The sequence below is a fragment of the Rhineura floridana genome, chromosome 9, assembly GCF_030035675.1.
Source record: "Rhineura floridana isolate rRhiFlo1 chromosome 9, rRhiFlo1.hap2, whole genome shotgun sequence".
Lineage (NCBI taxonomy): Eukaryota > Metazoa > Chordata > Lepidosauria > Squamata > Rhineuridae > Rhineura > Rhineura floridana.
Window position 1 is genome coordinate 100,792,563 of NC_084488.1, and position 22,070 is coordinate 100,814,632.

Consider the following 22,070-nt stretch of genomic DNA (forward strand, 5'->3'; position numbering starts at 1 on the left):
TCTATAAATCCTTTGACTATAACAGCATCTCAGTTTGGCAAAACAGCAGCCTGCTGAAGCAAGTGCCATCAGGCACCACAGCTATAGTAAAAACTGAGCAGCCACTAAAATACTTCAAAGACAGAATTAGCTGAATAAAATATGGTTTATATTGAACTGAAGACATTTCAATAACTTTATATATCAAATCAATAATTTTAAATACTGAGTTCCAATGAATACGGTTTCACACACACCCTCTCACACACAAGCACCACATATGTGAATGAATGAATCATTTTATTACGGTCACAGACCACATATTAAAAAACATACAGTATAAAAGATTAAAATACTTAAAAGACAAAACCACCAGAATTCCTAAGGCCCATAGATAATTCTTTAAGGAGTGGGCTAGCAACATTTCCTAATTTGCATTGTAATGAGAAAAAACTTTGTAACATTAGTGGTGACATAAGATGACACATCACTTCTTAAACAGATCGACACATCCTTTAAATAGATTGTCTATGGCCATACTACCCTGAACACGCCCGATCTCGTCTGATCTTGGAAACTAAGCAGGGTCAGGCCTGGTTAATACTTGGATGGGAGACGGCCTGGGAATACCAGGTGCTGTAGGCACCACTTACGTTATTTTGCAAGTTATGGATAGACACACACATAAAGAAATACATAAAAGGTAGACAATATATGATACATTGTTTATAAATACATTGTTTACATTCTGGTCCTCAAGATACCATTGAAACATCCGAAGCTCGTTGTAACGACATTGCAGGGCACTTCCAAAATAAAATCGCATGCATCCGTAGGGACCTAGACTCTGATGTTATTACCGATGAATCCATTGTCCAGAACACGGTCTTGTCTTTCATTATTGGATGAGTTTCAGTTGGTGCAGCTTGAGGAAGTGGACAAGGTGCTTGGAATGGTGCAGGCGACCACGTCTGCTCTAGATCCTTGTCCATCTTGGCTAGTGAAGGCTAGCAGGACTGGTACCACCGGCTGGGCCAAGGAAGTGATAAATGCCTCCTTGAGTGAGGGAGTAGTCCCTAGTAGCCTCAAGGAGGCAGTAGTGAGACCTCTTTTAAAGAAACCTTCCTTAGACCCAGATAACTTGAACAATTATAGACCGGTGGCGAATGTCACCTTTTTGGGCAAGGTTCTGGAGCGGGTGGTTGCCGGTCAGCTCCAGGTGCTCTTGGATGAGACCGATTATCTGGATCCGTTTCAATCCGGTTTTAGGCCTGGTTTTGGCACTGAAACAGCCTTGGTCGCCCTGTACGATGACCTTTGTCGGGAGAGGGACAGAGGGAGTGTGACTCTGTTGATTCTCCTTGATCTCTCAGTGGCGTTTGATACCATCGACCATGGTATCCTTCTGGGGAGACTCGCGGAGTTGGGAGTTGGAGGCACTGCTTGGCAGTGGTTCCGCTCCTACTTGGCAGATCGTCGCCAGAAGGTAGTGCTTGGGGAACATTGCTCGACACCTTGGACTCTCCATTGTGGAGTCCCTCAGGGGTCGGTTTTGTCCCCCATGCTTTTCAACATCTACATGCAGCCTCTGGGTGCCATCATCAGGAGTTTTGGAGTGCGTTGCCATCAGTACACTGATGACACGCAGCTCTATTTCTCCTTTTCATCTTCTGCAGGTGAGTCTGTGGATGTGCTGAACCATTGCCTGACCGCAATAATGGACTGGATGAGAGCTAATAAACTGAGACTCAATCCAGACAAGACTGAGACGCTGTTGGTGAATGCCTTCCCTGCCCAGATGGTGGATGTTTACCCTGTTCTAGATGGGGTTACACTCCCCTTGAAGGAACAGGTTCGTAGTCTGGGGGTGCTTTTCGATCCTTCCTTGTCTCTTGAGGCGCAAGTGGCCTCGGTGGCAAGGAACGCGTTCTACCACCTTCGGCTGGTAGCCCAGCTATGCCCCTATCTGGACCGGGATGACCTCGCCTCAGTTGTTCATGCTCTGGTAACTTCTAGGCTGGATTACTGTAATGCGCTCTACGTAGGGCTGCCCTTGAAGACAGTTCGGAAGCTCCAGCTAGTGCAAAACGCAGCAGCCAGACTGCTGACGAGGACCAGCCGGTCAGCGCATATAACACCTGTTCTGGCCCATTTGCACTGGCTACCCATCTGTTTCCAAGCCAGATTCAAGGTGCTGGTTTTGACCTATAAAGCCTTACACGGTGTGGGACCGCAATATCTTGTGGAACGCCTCTCCCGCTATGAACCTACCCGGTCACTTCGCTCAGCATCTAAGGCCCTCCTCCGGGTACCAACCCATCGGGAAGCCCGGAGGACAGTTACTAGATCTAGGGCCTTTTCTGTAGTGGCCCCCGAACTGTGGAACAGCCTCCCCAAAGAAGTACGCCTGGCGCCTACGCTTCTATCTTTCCGGTGCCAGGTTAAGACCTGGCTATGCTCCCAGGCATTTTAAGCGTTTAATGTTATAATTTTAAATTTTCTACTTTCTTTTGTTGCTGCTTGTGTTCATTGTTTGTAGGCTGATTTTATTGTGATATTTTGTATTTTAACTTTTTTGTACACTGCCCAGAGAGCTACTCACTATGGGCGGTTTATAAATGAAACAAACAAACAAATAAATAAAATAAATAATTTTATCATTACTCTACTTATGTACACCTTGTACAGATTTGTTCCTATTATTTATTGGATTTCTTACCCACCTTCACCATAATATCCACAGCAGCTTACAACAATTAAAAAATACATTAAAACTGACAAGCAAAAGAATAGGGTGGATCCTGCAAAATGTATCTCAGGTATAAAAGGCCAGGGTAATAGCATGTGACATATAGCATTCAACAAAAACTATCAAATGAAGGTGCCAATGCACTTCTGTGGGAATTCCACGGCTTAGGGGCTGCCACAGGGAACTAGGCTAGGTGAAGGCTTACACAGCACTGATTTTCAGGAATACCCAAATAAATTTTCAGTAATCATCTCGGTTGCAATACATCTGTGGTTCTTTCACACTTATGACATTAAGGAGGCAGCAAAAGCAAAGGAAATAGCAGTGTTCACAATATTCAATGATGTTATTTTCACTTATATATGCATTTCTAGGCCCACTTTAGTATATGCATTTTTGTACACATTACTTGGCTAGAGAACTGCATTGCAAAATTTGGAGAAATGTAAATTTCAAAGGAAGGCTGTGTTTTGGTTTGCATATTGGTTCAGAAATTGCTGTATCTCTCCATAACACCCTGAAGAGTCACTCCTTATGCTCAGGAGGCAAGTAAGATTCAGTGGCCTGGTGTGAACCGAATTTTGCTAGTTTCACAAACCATGGTTTAGGAAGCCAGGAATGAATTACAAGTTTATGCCTTCCACCTTCATTCTTCCCTTCTTCTCCTTCCCTAATGTGTTGGCTTCTGCACAGAGATGCTGGTTTGTTTTAAACCAGAGACCCCCAGCATGTCTAACACAGGGAATTCCAGTTTAATGCCATTTAGGAAACCAGGATATTTTTACATCTGATCTTTACATTTGATTTCATATACAAAGATTGCTTCTTTCTATCTTTCCCTCCCCTTTTTTACTTTTTCTTTTTGCTATGAGAGAAAGCTCTGGGACATTTAACTTTAGAGAGTATTGAATCTGCAATCTTTGAGGTTGCAATTTCTATTAAATTCCATAGCATTTCATGCAAAAAGAACTTTTTTTTTACCTACTGATCCTATATATGAACCACTTATTGCAATTCTGAATTACAAGTGGAAAAAATGCTTACTGATTCAACTATATATAGAAATCAACAAGATCAGCCTCAGAAGACCTTCTCTCGATCCCACCGGTTAAAACAGCTAGACTGGTGAGGACTAGAGAGAGGGCTTTTTCAATAGTGGCCCCCACCCTGTGGAACTCTCTCCCAAATGATCTCCGCCATGCCCCTTCTATGATGAGCTTCCGCTGGGCCTTGAAGACCTGGCTCTTCAGGCAGGCTTTTGGGGTGGGTTAGGTTTTTACTGTTATGGTTTTAAATTTTAACGTTTTAATGTATTGTTTTTTATCTTGTACGTCGCCCAGAGTGGCTGGACAACCAGCCAGATGGGCGACTAATAAATTTAATAAATAAATAAATAAAATTGGGGGAGGGGGTTGGGAATCTAGCATATTTATATATTTTCTCACATTTATGTCTTCTATCATGGAACCCAAGGCACCTTATATTATTATATTATATGTGTTATTTCTTGTTTGGATTTACTTGGTATATTTTATATATTTTTATTTTTAGAAGTAGTGTAGTAGTAAATGCAACAACAACAACAACAACAATAATAAATGTAGTTCCCAAAGTGATCAACCATCTAGGCACTGACCAGACTTCACAAGGTGATAGCCTCATGTGAGCTTAATAGGTATATCTAATATACTAAGCAATTGTCTCCATAAGATATCTGTATAACTAGGATGCAAAGCATTCAGTTATTTCCTCCACAACTCAGAAATCTTACCCTCACAATAGGCTCATATGCTTTCCCTAAGTGGTAGTACCGTTCAGCCACTTAGTACTGAATGTACAGTAGTATATGGCTGCCTTCTCCCAGCATTTTTGTGGTGGACCTTAAATAATTGTCTGGCCAGCATAAAACATATGTCTATTATTTATTTGCAAATAAGATTATGGATGTATACAAAAGAGGAATGGAGAAATAACGTCTGGGAATAAAACAAATCCAGATATGTCTGGATACCATCTGATAATTTAGTGGTGGAAAATTGTTCACATTTTTGAAGTGTTCTCAGATGCAGAAGGCATCCCTCAACATGGGTGATCTGCTCTTTTTTCTGTCCCAACACATTGGAAAATGCTGGAACCCACAGTGGAAACAATCTCAATAGGCAGTTCTCCTGCACAAGAGACCAAACTGTGGGTTCCTTTGTTCCATCAAGCCTTGCAATGGACATATTTCTGTTGAAAGAACAGAACTTAATACATTACAGGAAAATATAGTAAGATTAAAGATAAACATACTTGAGAGTAAGCCCTAATGAACACAGGGAAAACTTGCTTTCAAGTAAACATGTCAATGATTGCAATCCTAAACAGACATACTTAGAAGTAAGGTCCATTGAAATAATTCCATATGCATGCATTTGGTTCAACATCAGATGTTAGATAGTATGCTGCAAGGCTACTATCTCCTGTCTCCAGTTGATCTCAAATGCATGCACATGGAATTATTCCATGCTAAAGATCATAATGTACAATAATAAAGGATCATTACAATGATACTGAAACAATCTGTATCAAAATGTATGCTAAACATTTCATTGTGAAGTGGAATGCCACAACTCCCTGCCAAGCCATAACTCATTTTGGTAGCAAGGTTGAAAATAATGTAGAAATATGCTGTTAACACCATGGCTGAAACTGTAAAATACTTCCAGAGGGCATTAAAAACTAAGGTCTTGAACACATTATAATAATTAAAAAAACAACACAGAAGACATTTCCCAGGTACAGAGGTGTGAATTCCAATGTTCCAGCCAAGTTTTGCCTCAGTTAATTACCTCTTAAATACACCTAGAATTCCCTTTACACTTACTATTGGGCACATTATTATCCACTTCCTGAATCCAATTACAACCTGCTACCACCAATATATACAAATTATTAGCAACAGTCTAAAAGTCCCATCAGGCAAGGATGGTTTCCATTTGCCAATCCCAAAGCATACTTCCAATAAATGTAGAGCATCTGCTAGTGAATTTCTCTCGCTTCTGGCTTGACTTTTTAACATCCAACTCTAACTGGACATTTGGGAGAAGTTGACCTGCACTACAGGTGTATACTCATTTGTAGGGACATTTGTGCTGACAATGCACATATAGATCAGATGAACAAAGCCAGCTCCACTGCTGATATGAGCAAGGGACCAATTCAGGCTCAGCTCAGGAACTATGTGGCTGAGGTGAACATATACAATTAATATTCTCTGTTTATTATTACAAGAAACGCATGCATCCAGTTTGCATCCACATCTAACCAGTTTGATTAAACACACATGCACACATTGAAAAGGATAATTAAAATGCAATGGATACACAGAAAAACAAATGCAAAAAAATCTATAAATGTAGTTTCTGTGCTATACCTATTTTTAAATATTTATTTATTTATTTATTTCATTTTTAAACCGCCCATAGCGAATAGCTCTCTGGGCGGTGAACAAAACAAGATTAAAATACAATATTACAATAAAATTACAATAAAATCAGCAACAAGTTAAACGGAAAAAAAAATTAAATGAAACACATTGAACATTAAAATGCCTGAGAGTATAGCCACCTGGCGCCTAAAAGAAAGTACCGAAGGCGCCAGGCGTATCTCCACAGGTAGGCTGTTCCACAGTTCGGGGGCCACCACAGAAAAGGCCCTAGATCTAATAACAATCCTCCGGGCATCCTGATGAGTTGGTACCCGGAGGAGAGCCTTGGATATTGAACGAAGTGAACGGGTAGGTTCATAGCGGGAGAGGCGTTCCACAAGGTATTGTGGTCCCACACCGTGTAAGGCTTTATAGGTCAAAACCAGCACCTTGAATCTGGCTCGGAAACAAATAGGCAGCCAGTGCAGGCGGGCCAGGACAGGTGTTATATGCGCAGACCAGCGGGTCCTCGTTAACAACCTGGCTGCCGCATTTTGCACTAGCTGAAGTTTCCGAACGGTCTTCAAGGGCAGCCCTACGTAGAGCGCATTACAGTAGTCCAGTCTAGAGGTTACCAGAGCGTGAACAACTGAGGCGAGATCGTCACTGTCCAGATAGGGGCGTAGTTGGGCTACTAAGCGAAGATAGTAAAACGCATTCCTTGCCACCGAGGCCACTTGAGCCTCAAGCGACAAGGAAGGGTCAAAAAGGACCCCCAAGCTACGAACCTGTTCCTTCAAGGGGAGTGTAACCCCATCTAGAACAGGATGAACATCCACCATCTGGGCAGGTAAAGAGCTCACCAACAGTGTCTCAGTCTTGTCTGGATTAAGTTTCAGTTTATTAGCTCTCATCCAATCCATTATCGCGGTCAGGCAACGGTTCAGCACATCCACAGCCTCACCTGAAGAAGGTGAAAAGGAGAAGAAGAGTTGCGTGTCATCAGCGTACTGATGGCAACGCACTCCAAAACTCCTGATGACCGCACCCAGAGGCTGCATGTAGATGTTAAAGAGCATGGGGGACAAGACCGACCCCTGAGGGACTCCACAATGGACAGTCCAGGGTGTCGAGCAATGTTCCCCAAGCACTACCTTCTGGCGACGATCCGCTAAGTAGGAGCGGAGCCACTGCCAAGCAGTGCCCCCAACTCCCAACTCCGCGAGCCTCCCCAGAAGGATACCATGGTCGATGGTATCAAACGCCACTGAGAGATCAAGGAGAATCAACAGGGTCACACTCCCCCTGTCCCTCTCCTGACAAAGGTCATCATACAGGGCGACCAAGGCTGTTTCAGTGCCAAAACCAGGCCTAAAACCGGACTGAAACAGATCCAGATAATCGGTTTCATCCAAGAGCGCCTGGAGCTGGCCGGTGACCACCCGCTCCAGGACCTTGCCCAAAAAAGGGACATTCGCCACCGGTCTATAGTTGTTCAAAATATCTGGGTCCAAAGAAGGTTTCTTTAGAAGAGGTCTCACTACTGCCTCCTTGAGACTACCAGGGACTACTCCCTCTCTCAAGGAGGCGTTTATCACCTCTTTGGCCCAGCCGGTGGTTACAGCCCTGCTGGCCTTCACCAGCCAAGATGGGCAAGGATCAAGGGCAGACGTGGTCGCCCGCACCATTCCAAGCACCTTGTCCACTTCCTCGAGCTGCACCAACTGAAACTCATCCAACAATGAAGGACAAGACCGCGCTCTGGACACTTCAATGGAGTCATCTGTCATAACATCAGAGTCTAAGTCCCGACGGATGCAAGCAATCTTATCCTGGAAGTGCTCCGCAAATTCGTTGGAGCGAGATTCCGATGTTTCCTTAGTATCAGGAGGGCCAGAATGTAAAAGCCCTCGTACCACCCTAAAAAGCTCCGCTGGGCGGCAAAGAGATGTTCTAATGGTGGCAGCAAAATATGACTTTTTTGCCGCCCTAACCGCTTTTACATACAACTTAGTGGAAGCACTCACCAAAGAATGACTACATCCGTCAGGAGTTCGCCTCCACCTGCACTCTAGCCTCCTTCTCTGTTGCTTCATCACTCTCAGCTCCGGGGTATACTACGGTGCTGTTTGAGTTCTGCACCGAAGGGGGCGTGCGGGAGCGATCATGTCAATGGCCCGGGTCATCTTCGCATTCCACAGATCGACCATGGCCTCGACAGGAGTGCCAGTGCTATCAGCCGGAAAAACTCCCAGAGCGCTCTGGAAAGCAACAGGATCCATAAGCCTCCGGGAGCGGACCAACTTAATAGGTCCCCCACCTCTGCAGAGGGAAATGGTTGCCGTGAGTCTAAAGCTCAGCAAGCGGTGATCTGTCCATGACAATGGAGTAGATGAAAAATACCCCACCCTCAGATCACCATCTCCATGACCAGTGGCGAAGATCAAATCAAGAGTATGTCCTGATACATGCGTCGGGCCAGTAGCAACTTGAGACAGCCCCATGGTTGTCATGGAGGCCATGAAGTCCTGAGCTGCCCCGAACAAGACAGCCTCGGCATGAATGTTGACATCCCCCAGTACCACAAGTCTGGGGGATCTCAACAATACCTCCGAGACTATCTCCGTCAGCTCAGCTAGGGAAGCCATTGGGCAGCAAGGTGGGCGGTACACCAATAGTATTCCCAATCTGTCTCCTTGGCCCAGCACAAGATGAAGACACTCCAAACCAGTCGCCATCTGGACAGGGTGCTTAGTGAGAGAGAAAGAACTCCGATAGACCACAGCAACCCCGCCTCCCCGGCCCTCAGATCTACCACAGTGCTGCACCGAATACCCAGGTGGGCAAAGCTGGGAAAGAGCAACTCCTCCCTGCTCACCCACCCAGGTTTCGGTAATACACACAAGGTCGGCACCCTTCTCCACAATCAAATCGTGGATAAGGGGTTTTTTATTAACGACCGACCTAGCATTTAAAAGCAGCACCTGGAGATCCGAGAGCTGGCTGACAGTACAACCAAAGTCCTGTGGATAGGAGGAGAACCGGAACAAGGCACAGACAGAACTTGTCTGGGACGAGTTCCCCTTACCTGGCACGTTCTCCTCCCAACGCCATACCTCCCATTACCCGTCACAACGTTAATTGGGGCCCCCGAAAATCTCCCTGCGAGGCCCAAGGCATGTTCTCCCAGGCACATCTTAAAATAAATCTAATACAGCAAAACACTTAAACAACATAAACACAAACACACATTCACTCAATCTCATCCACATGATTGTATATTGGTCAAAAAGTGATTTTTTTTGGCAGTCAGCTTGCGGTTTCAGGTACATGCCCACCTCTGCTCAAATTCAAGCTTGCCAGGTATCTGCTTGTGGGTCTGAGCACAAGTAGGCATTATGATAAAAAGGAGGCTACTGCCAGAAAAACAGCCCCTTGTCCCTCTAGAAATGTAACAAAACTTACCTATACCCTGACCATTGTGCTGTTGTTCCCCCAGTGATGTGGATGCAGGAAAGCAAATAAAATGATTGTATCAGAGAACAAAAATGTTCCTAACATGTAACAGAGGGAGTGAACGCAACAGAAGACTGCCATTTTCAGCAGGAGCCCTATGTGTCTTCCAACATCTAAAATTCTAACATGGATAACAGCAAAGGCAAAACAGCAAAAATACACGTTTTATTGAGTGAACAGTTGCAGAAGAGTTTAAAACCTTTTTTTTTTTAAAGATATTTTTAAAGCTTTTTAAAAAAAAGTTTTAAAAGATGTTTTGTTTTAATATATTTTAAAATCTGTTTTTATGATGTTTTAAAGTGTTTGTAGTGCTTTTGTTTACCGTCCTGGGCTCCTGCTGGGAAGAAGGGCAGGATATAAATCAAAGAATACATAAATAAATAAAGAGTTAGTACTGACACAATCATACTGTTATTGCTTGGGCAGATACTCATTTACCAAAAGCGATAAGAAATTCTATGCAGGTGAGCATGTGGGCTGGTGGAGTAGGAATGGATATCTCCATGTCCTCTGTGGTTCTCCTCCCCTGTGGGCAGCATAAAACATAGGACACCAGTTTCTCAGATGGTTCGGCAAGAAGTCTGCAGGTTACTAACTTTTGTGAGCTTGTTTACAAGGCTGTGGTATTGTCTTTATTGGTTTTTGTAAACCACGTTGTGCACTTTTTAAAATGTGGATGAGGTATATGTACCTTGACGAATAAATAAATGTGCAATTGCATGAGGTCAGCTGTTATGTGTCCATCATATTGTCCCTTCATTAAATGAAGGGCTGAACTTTTCAGACATGACTACCCAGCATGAAGGAATAAATGCCTTGGTCCTGTTACAATATTTGCAGCAGCATGAGGCCCTCTTGGGGCATTAACAAAAATGCCTTTGATACCCAGAGTCTCAGTACCACCGGAGCTGACGTCTTCCACCTCGTGTGTCAAACGCTTCAATGAGCAAAACACTTCCCAATTAAATAACTACTGAGGAAAAGATTTGCAGCCATTGTAAGACTTCATGTAACTGATTACACAGTATTACAAGCAAGAGAGTCACTCAGAGGTCAAATTCTAGCTTACATTCCTTGACTAATTAAAATCCAAAAAACCATACAGAAAATTTTGAGGCTAAAATTTGATAGCTAAATGCATGAAAAAAAATTTGAATGCCTCTGAATTAAAAGTAGAGTTTCCTTCACCCAATTTAATGGAAGCTGGCATACAGCCAAACTTACTAATTAAGACTGCTTAAAAGCATTCCCATTATAACTTTCCATCACCATTTTTCTTCTTCTGAAATACCTTAAATTTATAAAATCAAAAAAGTGGTGATGTATTCAGTACAAAAATAAGATACATATTTGCTTGTCTAGGCTAGTATCTTAAGAACTACTTAGACTAACACAAAGGAGCGTCCATTAGCCCACGAAATGTTGGCCTTTTTTTCCAAATCAGCTGATGACCAGTTGTACTCCTTTCAGTTTCAAAAGCTGTGTGTCATACCCATATCTTCACTGTTCTTTAGATCCTAACCTTAGAATGCAAGAACTATGACTCAAATTAAGATAATGTAATTAAAGGCAGTTCACTAAAGGAAAGTTTCCCACCCCTTCCTCCCTACTGCAGCTACCTGCACCCACCAAAAAAATCCACTTATAGGATCATGGACCCTCCTGAACCATGTCAGATAGGGTGTGCTGGCTTCTGGGGCAGGAGAATTGCTCTAAATTGCGGGGAGAGATCAGCCTAATTATGGGCAATCCTGCCATGCCCCCTCCCCCATCGTTCAACTAGGTGCTGATCCTTGGTGGGCACAGATGACTGAGGGAGGGACGCAGGGAGGGAATGGGGTTACTTTCCTTCTTTGAACTTTTCAAAATGATCTTATCCATTCTCTTATCAATTGGCCTAATATGCAATACAAATAACTTATCATAAATATTCTTTATTTATTTTGCTAATTGAATTAAGAATGCATATGGATGGATGACTTTTGAGTTTCAGTCTTTAGAAGTCAGAAAACAACTAATTATACTGATCGCAACATCCACTGCAACTTTAAGATACATTAATGTCTTAAGAAGTGCATTATAAACATCTGCTACGCAAGCAAGCAAAATGGCCTATCCTACATTATATCTTGTTGTTGTTATGTGCCTTCAAGTCGATTACTAGTTATGGTGATCCTGTGAATCAGTGATCTCCAAGAGCATCTGTCGTGAACCACCCTGTTCAGATCTTGTAAGTTCAGGTCTGTGGCTTCCTTTATGGAATCAATCCATCCCTTGTTTGGCTTTCCTCTTTTTCTACTCCCTTCTGTTTTTCCCAGCATTATTGTCTTTTCTAGTGAATCGTGTCTTCTCGTTATGTGTCCAAAGTAGGATAACCTCAGTTTCATCGTTTTAGCTTCTAGTGATAGTTCTGATTTAATTTTTTAGCCCATGGTATGTGCAAAGCTCTCCTCCAACACCACATTTCAGATGAGTTGATTTTTCTCTTATCTGCTTTTTTCACTGTCCAACTTTCACAACCATACATAGAGATCGGGAACACCATGATCTGAATGATCCTGACTTTGGTGTTCAGTGATACATCTTTGCATTTGATGGCCTTTTCTAGTTCTCTCATAGCTGCCCTCACCAGTCCTAGCCTTCTTCTGATTCCTTGACATTGCATCTATCTCACATTATATCTATATATTTCCTAAGATGGCAGCCAAGCTAGACATGCACACAACAGCCACATGCTCTGGGCTGTGTGTAGTTTACAACCCCCATGTTTGTAGGCTGAGAGGAGCAATATAGTTTTTACAAATTTTCATGTGGCATGAATAGGGATGGACAAATTTTTCAATTTCAGTTTCTCATTTTTTCCAGTCTTAAGTACAGTTTGTCACATCTCTGCATCAGTTTGTGATATATATCCTCATGAAAATTTGTCGGGATTTTAGTATATATGTTTTTTAATGTACACTTTCCCCTAATCTATGTATTTTTATACACATTTTTCAGCTGGAGCACTGCATCACAAAATTTGGAGAAGTGGCCATTTAAGAGGATAGCTGCATTTCAGTTCGTGAATTGTTTCAGGAAGTGGGAATTTGGTAGGTTGGCATTAAAATACAAACCAAACCAAACTTCTCCCTCATCTGTAGGCATTAATTTACTACTCATTCCCTATTTGTATCTTTAGAACAGAAGGATTCATGCTCAGGATGGGATTTGGGAGCATCCTGATGGCAAATTCAGAACTTTGGTGCTCATTGGCAACAGAGGATAGTTCTCAGCTCCTTTTCACATGCAATAAGGCAAGGCAAGCCTGGAGTGAGGATGTTATCTCCATATTCTGGAATGGTCTCCAGTGGAAACACTGTTTTTAGACATAGCACATCAATACAACCTAATAAAACTATATTTTAAAACAGCAGCTTACAATGTGTGGCCAATTAAGCACCATTCCAAGTAGTTTTCCTCCAAGTATAGAACAAAGGGACAACATATTTCATTAAATGTAACCTCTCTTTCTGGACAAAAGCTTCAGGTCTATGTAACACAGCTAGGTCATGCACAATAAACACGGAAGTACAGAAAGCTATTAATAGGGAAATTCCATACACAGTTTCTGGCCACTTGGGCCAACTGGGTAATTACTGTAGGTTTCCATAATGTAGGTCTTGGATGGCACTTGTCCTGAATCTCCCTTTAAAATTATGTTCCAGCGTTTAATAAGCATGGCATGTGCTGTGATGTCAAGAACAGCTGCAGGAAGGGAGCCCTTTTTAGTAAACTTCTTGTCATTAGTTTTAGCTTAAATACAACACCTGATTGTGTGGACTTTGAATCACAGTTGAATTGGCAAAGTTTATTTTCTTTAATAACGAAAACAGAACTTGTCCCTGGAAAAAGGACTGAGCTGTCCCATAACCTATTCAAAATATCATGAGGGGAAGCAATGGGTGCAGGAAAGTCTAGTGTTCTTTCCATGATTCGTAATGCTCATCATGAGCCAAGGGAATAAACAGGATGTGTCAACACTGTTTATTGGTATTTTCTTATGAATATTTTATATTATTTTATGCAGACCACTTAGAGGTTGCTGGGTTTTTTTTATTAAGCAGTGTATATATCTTGTTAAATAAATAAATCTTCACTAGATTGTACTACCCCATCCTTGCACATAATCCTGCTCCTTACCCTGGGACTTACTGGGTCACAGGATGAGCTTTGTGGCCATGGCCGAAGCCTGAGCCGCCATCTTGGGGAGGGGTGTGCTATCGTGCTGACATGGCATGCCGCAAGGAAGCGGGGGAGGGGCAAAGGGATTTAAACTCATGCCACCTGCTTCCTGCCCTCCCTTTGATTTCTCGGTGCCCACCCGACTCTCCCTCTGCTGCAGTGTGATTAATTTGGTCACCACAGGAATTAATTTGGTCGCTGCAGTCGACTAGGAATTTTTGGCCAGCCGGCCTCGCCTTGCCAGCACGTTTCTTTTGCCTACTCCACACTGTGGTTAGCAGAAATGGTCAAGGATTAGCATGGGTGCCTTCTTTGTTAATAGGTTGATTGGTTCATTTGGCTTTAATGTTGTTTAAACAGTCACTTGGGCAAAGAAATGAGGGAAAAGCTTAAAAGGGGAAGGGCAGCTAGGTGATACCTTTAGGCATCTTTGGGGGTGACAGGCAGCTCTGGAGGATATACAGGGCTATATAGGGCTATGCAGCCCAAGGGCAGAATATGGGCCACCTTTGGGGCCAATGTGATTCATCCGCTTGGAGTTTCACGGCACCAAGAGGTGGTGATGTGGGTTGGACCCCCTACGCACCTTCAGGGTGTGGCCTGAGCTGGGGTCTGGCACAGGGGCAGCCCCTGGCTCAGACCAGGGCTTGGTTGCCCTATAGCTACAAGCAGGCTTTGCCTGGTTCATCAGGATGCTCCCGCACTTAAGGTGCCTTTGCAGGTTCATTATGCTAATTGGATTTTAACCCAACAGCTGTTGTCTGTGTCTTATTTCGGCACTAGGCCGCAAAGGTTGTTTGCTGCCCCGTGTTAAAATCTCTTGGCATGTATCAAGCCAGTACAATGGGGAGGGGGAATCCTGATGTGCTACCTTTTATGGCATGAGGGAACTTTTGAACACACCAAACTCCATGCGAATTCTAAAACTTGTGAGATCTAGTGCTTACTTGCACAAATTTTGTGTGTGCACACTGTACAACTTATGCACTTTACATCCGTTTTACAAGAATTCACAAGTGGGAAAAACTGGATACTGGACCAGTTGGGCTTTTGGTCTGATCCAGCAGACCTCTTCTTATATTCTTACTTGAGTATCTGAACCCAGGTATAAAAAGACTAGCAAGACTTGTCCTTCAAATCCTCCAGACACAGTGCCTCCCATCCAGTTCATGAGTCTGCCTATAACATAGTACAGAACAGTCAAATCCACATTCCCAACTATATGCCCTGCCTTGAAAGTCACTATTTACGACATTTCTAAAAAGAAATTCAGAAAAGCCCTGGAGTCACAACATTTATAACTCAAACAATCCTCCTGGTGTCTACCAAAAAGTGGGTTATATTTAGGGTTTTTTTTAAAGTAAACAGAGTAATTCTGTAAGCCTTTAAATGGATTATTTAATTTAAAATGTTTTTTTTCTGGCATTCTGCTCCACACACGGTGCAGCTGTTTTGAGGCTGAGAAAAACAAATAAGAGGAAAATACACTTTTTCTAGTTCATTTTCCTTGACATTCCGCCCATTGGTACTAAGTGTTAATCTGTGAAGGAAAAGCAAACTAATTCTACAAAAGTGCCTTTGGTTTGAGGCCATGTAATGCCAATCTTATCATTCTCAAAGGTGTTAAACATTTCCAGACAGGCAAAATCATATTAGCTAATTGTACTGACAGAGTCTCATTTTAATAGTAAGTATGAGAAATTTAGATTTATTTTCAATTAATATTTTTGTCTACATATTTACATATACATATACATATTTACACATCAAAACATGCATCTTGGAATAGGGAGCCATTGCAATAATTGATTTAACAAAATTGCTTTTTTCTTTTTTGCTTTGCTTTTATGTCTTTTCTTGCTCTTTATTCCCCTCTAGGATGCACACCTTAACATGGTGAGGAGGTTTGAGAGGGCTGAAGAAGCTGAGAGCAATGCCATCAGGAGTCTAGACCAAGAGGCTAGACTTCTAGCAGGAGCACCCAAGGCGGAATGGTCAAAGCTGAGACACCAGACTAAGGTGCATCCAGACTCAGAGATGCAAGGATAACAGATTCATTCATGGAGGAACAGTATTATGAAGAACCAGAAATTTTAGAACGTCAGGTGAAAGCTGCTCTTAAAATACTTGAAAGAGACAAATCACCAGGAACAGATGGCATACCAATAGAGTTGCTGCAAGTTATTGAGACTTAATCTGTCCAAATTTTGACAAACATTTGTCAACAAATATGGAAAACTAAAACATGGCCCACAGACTGGTAGCATTCAAGATACATCCCAATTCCAAAGAAAGGGGATCCCAGGGAATGCAGTAACGATCAAACTATTTCCTTAATATCCCATGCAAGTAAAGTTACGCTCAAGATTCTACAACAAAGGCTCTTACCATATTTGGAGTGAGAAATGCCAGATGTGAAAGCTGAATTTAGAAAGGGAAGAGGCACCAGAGATCATATTGCAAACATACGTTGGATAATGGAACGGACCAAGGAATTTCAGAAGGGTATCACCCTGTGCTTTATAGATTACAACAAAGCCTTTGATTGTGTAGATCATGAAAAACTATGGAATGCCTCAAAAGAAATGGGGGTGCCACAGCATCTGATTGTTCTGATGTGCAACCTATACTCTAGACAAGAGGCTAGTGTAAGGATAGAATATGGAGAAACCGATTGGTTCCCAATCAGAAAGGGTGTGAGATGGGTGTATTTTATCACCCTACTTGTTTAATCTATATGCAGAACATATCATATGGAAAGCGAGATTGGACCAAGATGAAGGAGGTGTGAAAAATGGAGGGAGAAATAGCAATAATTTAAGATATGCAGATGATACTATACTACTAGCAGAAACCAGTAATGATTTGAAACAAATGCTGATAAAAGCATTTTATTTATTTATTTATTACATTTATATACCGCCCCATCGCTGAAGCTCTCTGGGCGGTTTACAGCAATTAAAAACATTAAAAACAAATATACAAATTTTAAAAAACAAAAAACAATTTAAAAACACAATTTAATTTTTTTAAAAAACAATTTAAAAACACAATTTAAATTTTTTAAAAAACAATTTAAAAACACATGCTAAAATGCCTGGGAGAAGAGGAAAGTCTTGACCTGGCATCAAAAAGATAATAGTGTTGGCGCCAGGCACGCCTCGTCAGATAGCTCATTCCATAATTTGGAGGCCACCACTGAGAAGGCCCACTCCCTAGTTACCAGACTTCCAGCTTCCCTCCAAGTAGGCACCCGGAGGAGGGCCTTCGATGTTGAGCATAGTGTACGGGTGGGTTCATGTCGGGAGAGGCATTCCATCAGGTATTTTGGTCCTAAGCCATGTAAGGCTTTATAGGTTAAAACCAGCACATTGAATCGAGCTTGGAAACATGCAGGCAGCCAATGCAAGCGGGCCAGAATCGGTTTTATATGTTCAAACCGTCTGGTCTCTGTTACCAATCTGGCTGCTGCATTTTGCACAAGCTGCATATTCCAAATCATCTTCAAAGGCAGCCCCACATAGACCGCATTGCAGTAATCTAACTTGGAGATTACCACAGCATGGACGACTGATGCCAGGTTATCCCTGTCCAGATAGGGGCGTAGCTGGGCCACCAACTGAAGTTGGCAGAAGGCACTCCGTGCCACCGAGGCTACCTGACCCTTAAGTGACAGAGATGGCTCTAGGAGAACCCCCAAGCTATGAACCTGCTCCTTCAGGGGGAGTGCAACCCCATCCAGGACAGGTTGGACATCCACCATCCTGTCAGAAGAACCACCAGTTGCACTTCCGGGAAGGGTGACTTAGCCTGTGCCTGCTTTTGAGACGGGCTCCTGCCTCAAAAGAAGCTTATTCAGATATATCAGTCAGATTTTTTCTTTTTTTTGACTGATTAAACTTCTCCCGGGTAGGGAGAAACGAAGAGATTAACCTCAAAGCCTATTTTTGTTGGGACGACCAGATCTCATTAATTTATGGGACGAGGTCCAGCCGACGAAGGTGGGACGGATTTTTAACAACAAGCTCTATCTGGAAAAGCGAACGTTCATCTTATCTTCTAAGAGAGAACGCACTAACAGGCAAGCACCCTTCTTTCTATATTTTTCTTTTACTTGACTTAAATTGTTGCTGTTTAAAAGAGATTTGCCAGATTGATCGGTTTTTGACATCTCACTGGGGAGCCATAACTTCTCTCTGCTACTCACTAATTAATAGCTTATCTCTGTTTTTGTTGCAAAAAGCTGTCCTGGATTTGCATTCTAAAGATATACACTGAAGAGGGATTTCTATTCCAGATTTTTATTTTGAAGAATATTATATTGCCTGAGACTACTCTCTTTTTGGTCTATTTTATTTTGACGAATCTGTTTTCTGACGACCGCCATTAATTGTTTCGATCCTGGGAACTGCATTTTGTTTACTTAAACATGGAGAGATAAGGCTGTCTGCTCTGTTTATACTGTGATGTCACCAAGTTTGGAGTATTAACCCAATTGTTGCTGAAATAAGAAGTGGTTTTCCTATATTTTTCTTTTAAAATGGCAATTAAGAAAGTGGCTGAGAAGCTGGAAATAACTATGTTTCAGAAAATAATGGATGAGATTGAGATAACGAAACAAAACCTGCGACAGGGTTGTAAGGAGCTGAAAATTGAATTGAGTAAAATGAAGCAGGAGATTAAAGATATAGGGGTCCCTGTGAGAGAGGTGACCCTGGAAGGGGTCCCTGTGAGAGAGGAGACCCCGGAGATTGGAACAAACGTGGAACAGGAAAAAGATTTGGAGTCTATGGACTTTAGAAACAAAATTTATTGTTTGGAGACACAGGAGATTAAAGACATAGGGGTTCTTGTGAGAGAGGAGACCCTGGAGACTGGAACAGGGGTCCCTGTGAGAGAGGAGACCCTGGAGACTGGAACAGGGGTCCCTGTGAGAGAGGAGATCCCGGAGATTGGAACAAACGTGGAACAGGAACAAGACTTGGAGTCTATGGACTTTAGAAATAAAATCTATTGTTTGGAACTCAATGTTATCTCTGAAGAAATTAATGAAGATTCTAGAGATAAAGTTATCAATGGCATGGATAATCTTCTGGACTGGAATGATGTGATGGAGCCCAATATAGAGAAAATCTATGGAATTAACTGCAGCCATGTGACAATGGAAAAACTTTCAAGAGATGACCCAGTGTATTTTGAAAAAAAGAACAGAGATATGATTTTACAGCAGTATTTCAGCAACCTATTCAGAATGGATGGCAAGAAAATATTTGGGATAGAGGTAATTCCCATCAGACTCTTACTATATGACTATGGCTTTGACAGCAAGATTATTATGGAATACTGATAATGGAAGATTGGATACTGAAATTACTGGACTTAACAAGACTACTGAAGATGGAAGATGGAAAATGGAACTAATAGGGATAATAGAACAATGGCTACTGAAATTACTGAACTTAACAGATTCTGATGTGATGGATTAATTGAAATGTTTATTTTGACTATGGTTATGACAATAAGATTATCATAATTAGTAATGAGATGGATTAATCGATATGCTTATCTGGAAAAAAAATTGATAGATATATTTCTTAAAGAATTGAAACCTCTCTTTGACTTTTTGTGGAAAGAATAAAGTAATGTTTATGAGATTTGATGATTAAGTAAGATAACTACTGGAGGAAAGTGATTTTATAATATGACTTAAGAGACAGGATTGTTATATATTATAGACTTATAACTGATTTGATCTTTGACAAATGGGAAGTCAATATTTTACTCTTTATTTTTTATTTTTGTTTTTTTTTTTTCTTTTTTTCTTTTTGTTTAACTATTTTTGATTTTGTTTTTTGTCTTTGAATGTCTTATGATTTTGTCTTGTATGTTTTATGAAAATCTGAATAAAAATTATTGAAAAAAAAAAAAAAAGAAGAACCACCAGTTAAAGAGGAAAACACAAAAGCAGGACTACAGCTGAATGGCAAGAAGACTAAAGTAATGACAACAGAAGATTTACGTAACTTTAAAGTTGACAACAAGGAGATTGAACCTCTCAAGGATTATCAGTACCTTGGCACAGTCATTAATGGAGACAATAATCATAAATCAGAAGAAGGCTAGGACAGGGGAGGGCAGCTATGAGAGAACTAGAAAAGGTCCTCAAATGCAAAGATGTATCACTGAACACTAAAGTCAGGATTATTCAGACCATGGTATTCCCAATCTCTATGTATGGATGTGAAAGCTGGACAGTGAAAAAAGTGGATAAGAGAAAAATCAACTCTTCTGAAATGTGGTGTTGGAGGAGAGCTTTGCGCATACCATGGACTGTGAAAAAGACAAATAATTGGGTGTTGGAACAAATTAAACCAGAATTATCACTAGAAGGTAAAATGATGAAACTGAGGCTACCATACTTTGGACACATAATGAGAAGACATAATTCACTAGAAAATGCAATAATGCTGGGAAAAACAGAAGGGAGTAGAAAAAGAGGAAGGCCAAAGAAGAGATGGATTGATTCCATAGAGGAAGCCACAGACCTGAACTTACAAGATCTGAACAGGGTGGTTCACGATAGATGCTATTGGAGATCACTGATTCATAGGGTTAGCATAATCAACTTGAAGGCACATAACAACAAAACTTGCTCTTTATTAAAGCCCTGCTTTCCTGAGGAAGAGAAATTCCTGAGAAGCATTTGGATTTTGTGATTTCCTTTGTAAATGTAATATTGGTTAATTATTATTATTCACTTGTTATCAAATCCAAGTAAAAAACCCTTAAATTTCAAATATATTATTTAATGAGATCTAGTCATAGGTTGACCCCCCTCAGTTGACTAGGGATTAGGTCAGCAATCAGAAGCATCATTAGAAAACTGTTGAAAAAAATGCTTATTTTTTTCCAGAACTCCTAAATGGATTCAATGTTGTTTATACCTTACTACACACAAGTTTTGAAACTGGTCAGGTTTGCTTAACTTTCTTATGCTGAACCTGTTAAGTTTTCATTATAAAAAATAATAAAGTGCCATTAAAATTTAGATCATCATAACAAACCTAATTGACTTGCTGGTGGCGGGTAGACACTTTGCCATTCTTCAAGGTGTTGCCCTCTGGCTGACCATACTATTTATTTATTGTCTTTGTATACCGCCCCATAGCCGAAGCTCTCTAGGCGGTTTACAGTACCTAAAAGCACATATACAAATGTAAAACACATATTTTAAAAAGAATTTAAATACAAATTAAACATTTAAAACAGTATAAAAACACATGTTAAAATGCCTGGGAGAAAAGGAAAGTCTTGACCTGGTGCCAAAAAGATAACAGTGATGGTGCCAGGCACACCTCGTCATGCACATCATTCCATAATTTTGGGGCCACCACTGAGAAGGCCCTCTCCCTTGTTGCCACCCTCCCAGATTCCCTCGGTGTAGACACCCGGAGGAGGGCCTTGGATGTTGAGCGTAGTGTACAGGTTGGTTCATATCGGGAGACACATTCCATAAGGTATTGTGGTCCCAAGCCATGTAAGGCTTTATAGGTTAAAACCAGCACCTTGAATTGAGCTTGGAAACATACAGGCAGCCAATGCAAGCGGGCCAGAATCGTTTTTATATGTTCGGACCGTCTGGTCTCTGTTAACAATCTGGTCGCGGCATTTTGCACAAGCTGCAGTTTCCAAACCGTCTTCAAAGGCAGCCCCACATAGAGTGCATTGCAGTAATCTAACTTGGAGGTTACCACAGCATGGACAACTGATGCCAGGCTATCCCTGTCCAGATAGGGGCGCAGCTGGGCCACCAACCGAAGTTGGTAGAAGGCACTCCGTGCCACCGAGGCTACCTGAGCCTCAAGTGACAGAGATGGTTCTAGGAGAACCCCCAAGCTACGAACCTGCTCCTTCAGGGGGAGTGCAACCCCATCCAGGACAGGTTGGACATTCACCATCCGGTCAGAAGAACCACCCAGTAGCAGCATCTCAGTATTGTCTGGATTGAGCCTCAGTTTATTAGCCCTCAACCAGTCCATTGTTGCAGCCAGGCACTGGTTCAGCACATTGACAGCCTCACCTGAAGAAGATGAAAAGGAGAAGAAGAGCTGTGTGTCATCAGCGTACTGATGGCAACGCACTCCAAAACTCCGGATGACTGAACCCAACGGTTTCATATAGATGTTGAACAGC

General features: G+C 41.8%; 1 protein-coding gene and 1 pseudogene across 7 annotated transcripts in view; one reads left to right on the forward strand and one right to left on the reverse strand.

Moving 5' to 3' along the window:
- BMPR1B (bone morphogenetic protein receptor type 1B) overlaps positions 1-22,070 on the reverse strand; it is a 338,903-nt gene that overhangs the window by 207,671 nt on the left and 109,162 nt on the right. The gene's annotated exons all lie outside the window — the stretch shown is intronic.
- LOC133364736 (5S ribosomal RNA) lies at positions 506-624 on the forward strand (annotated as a pseudogene).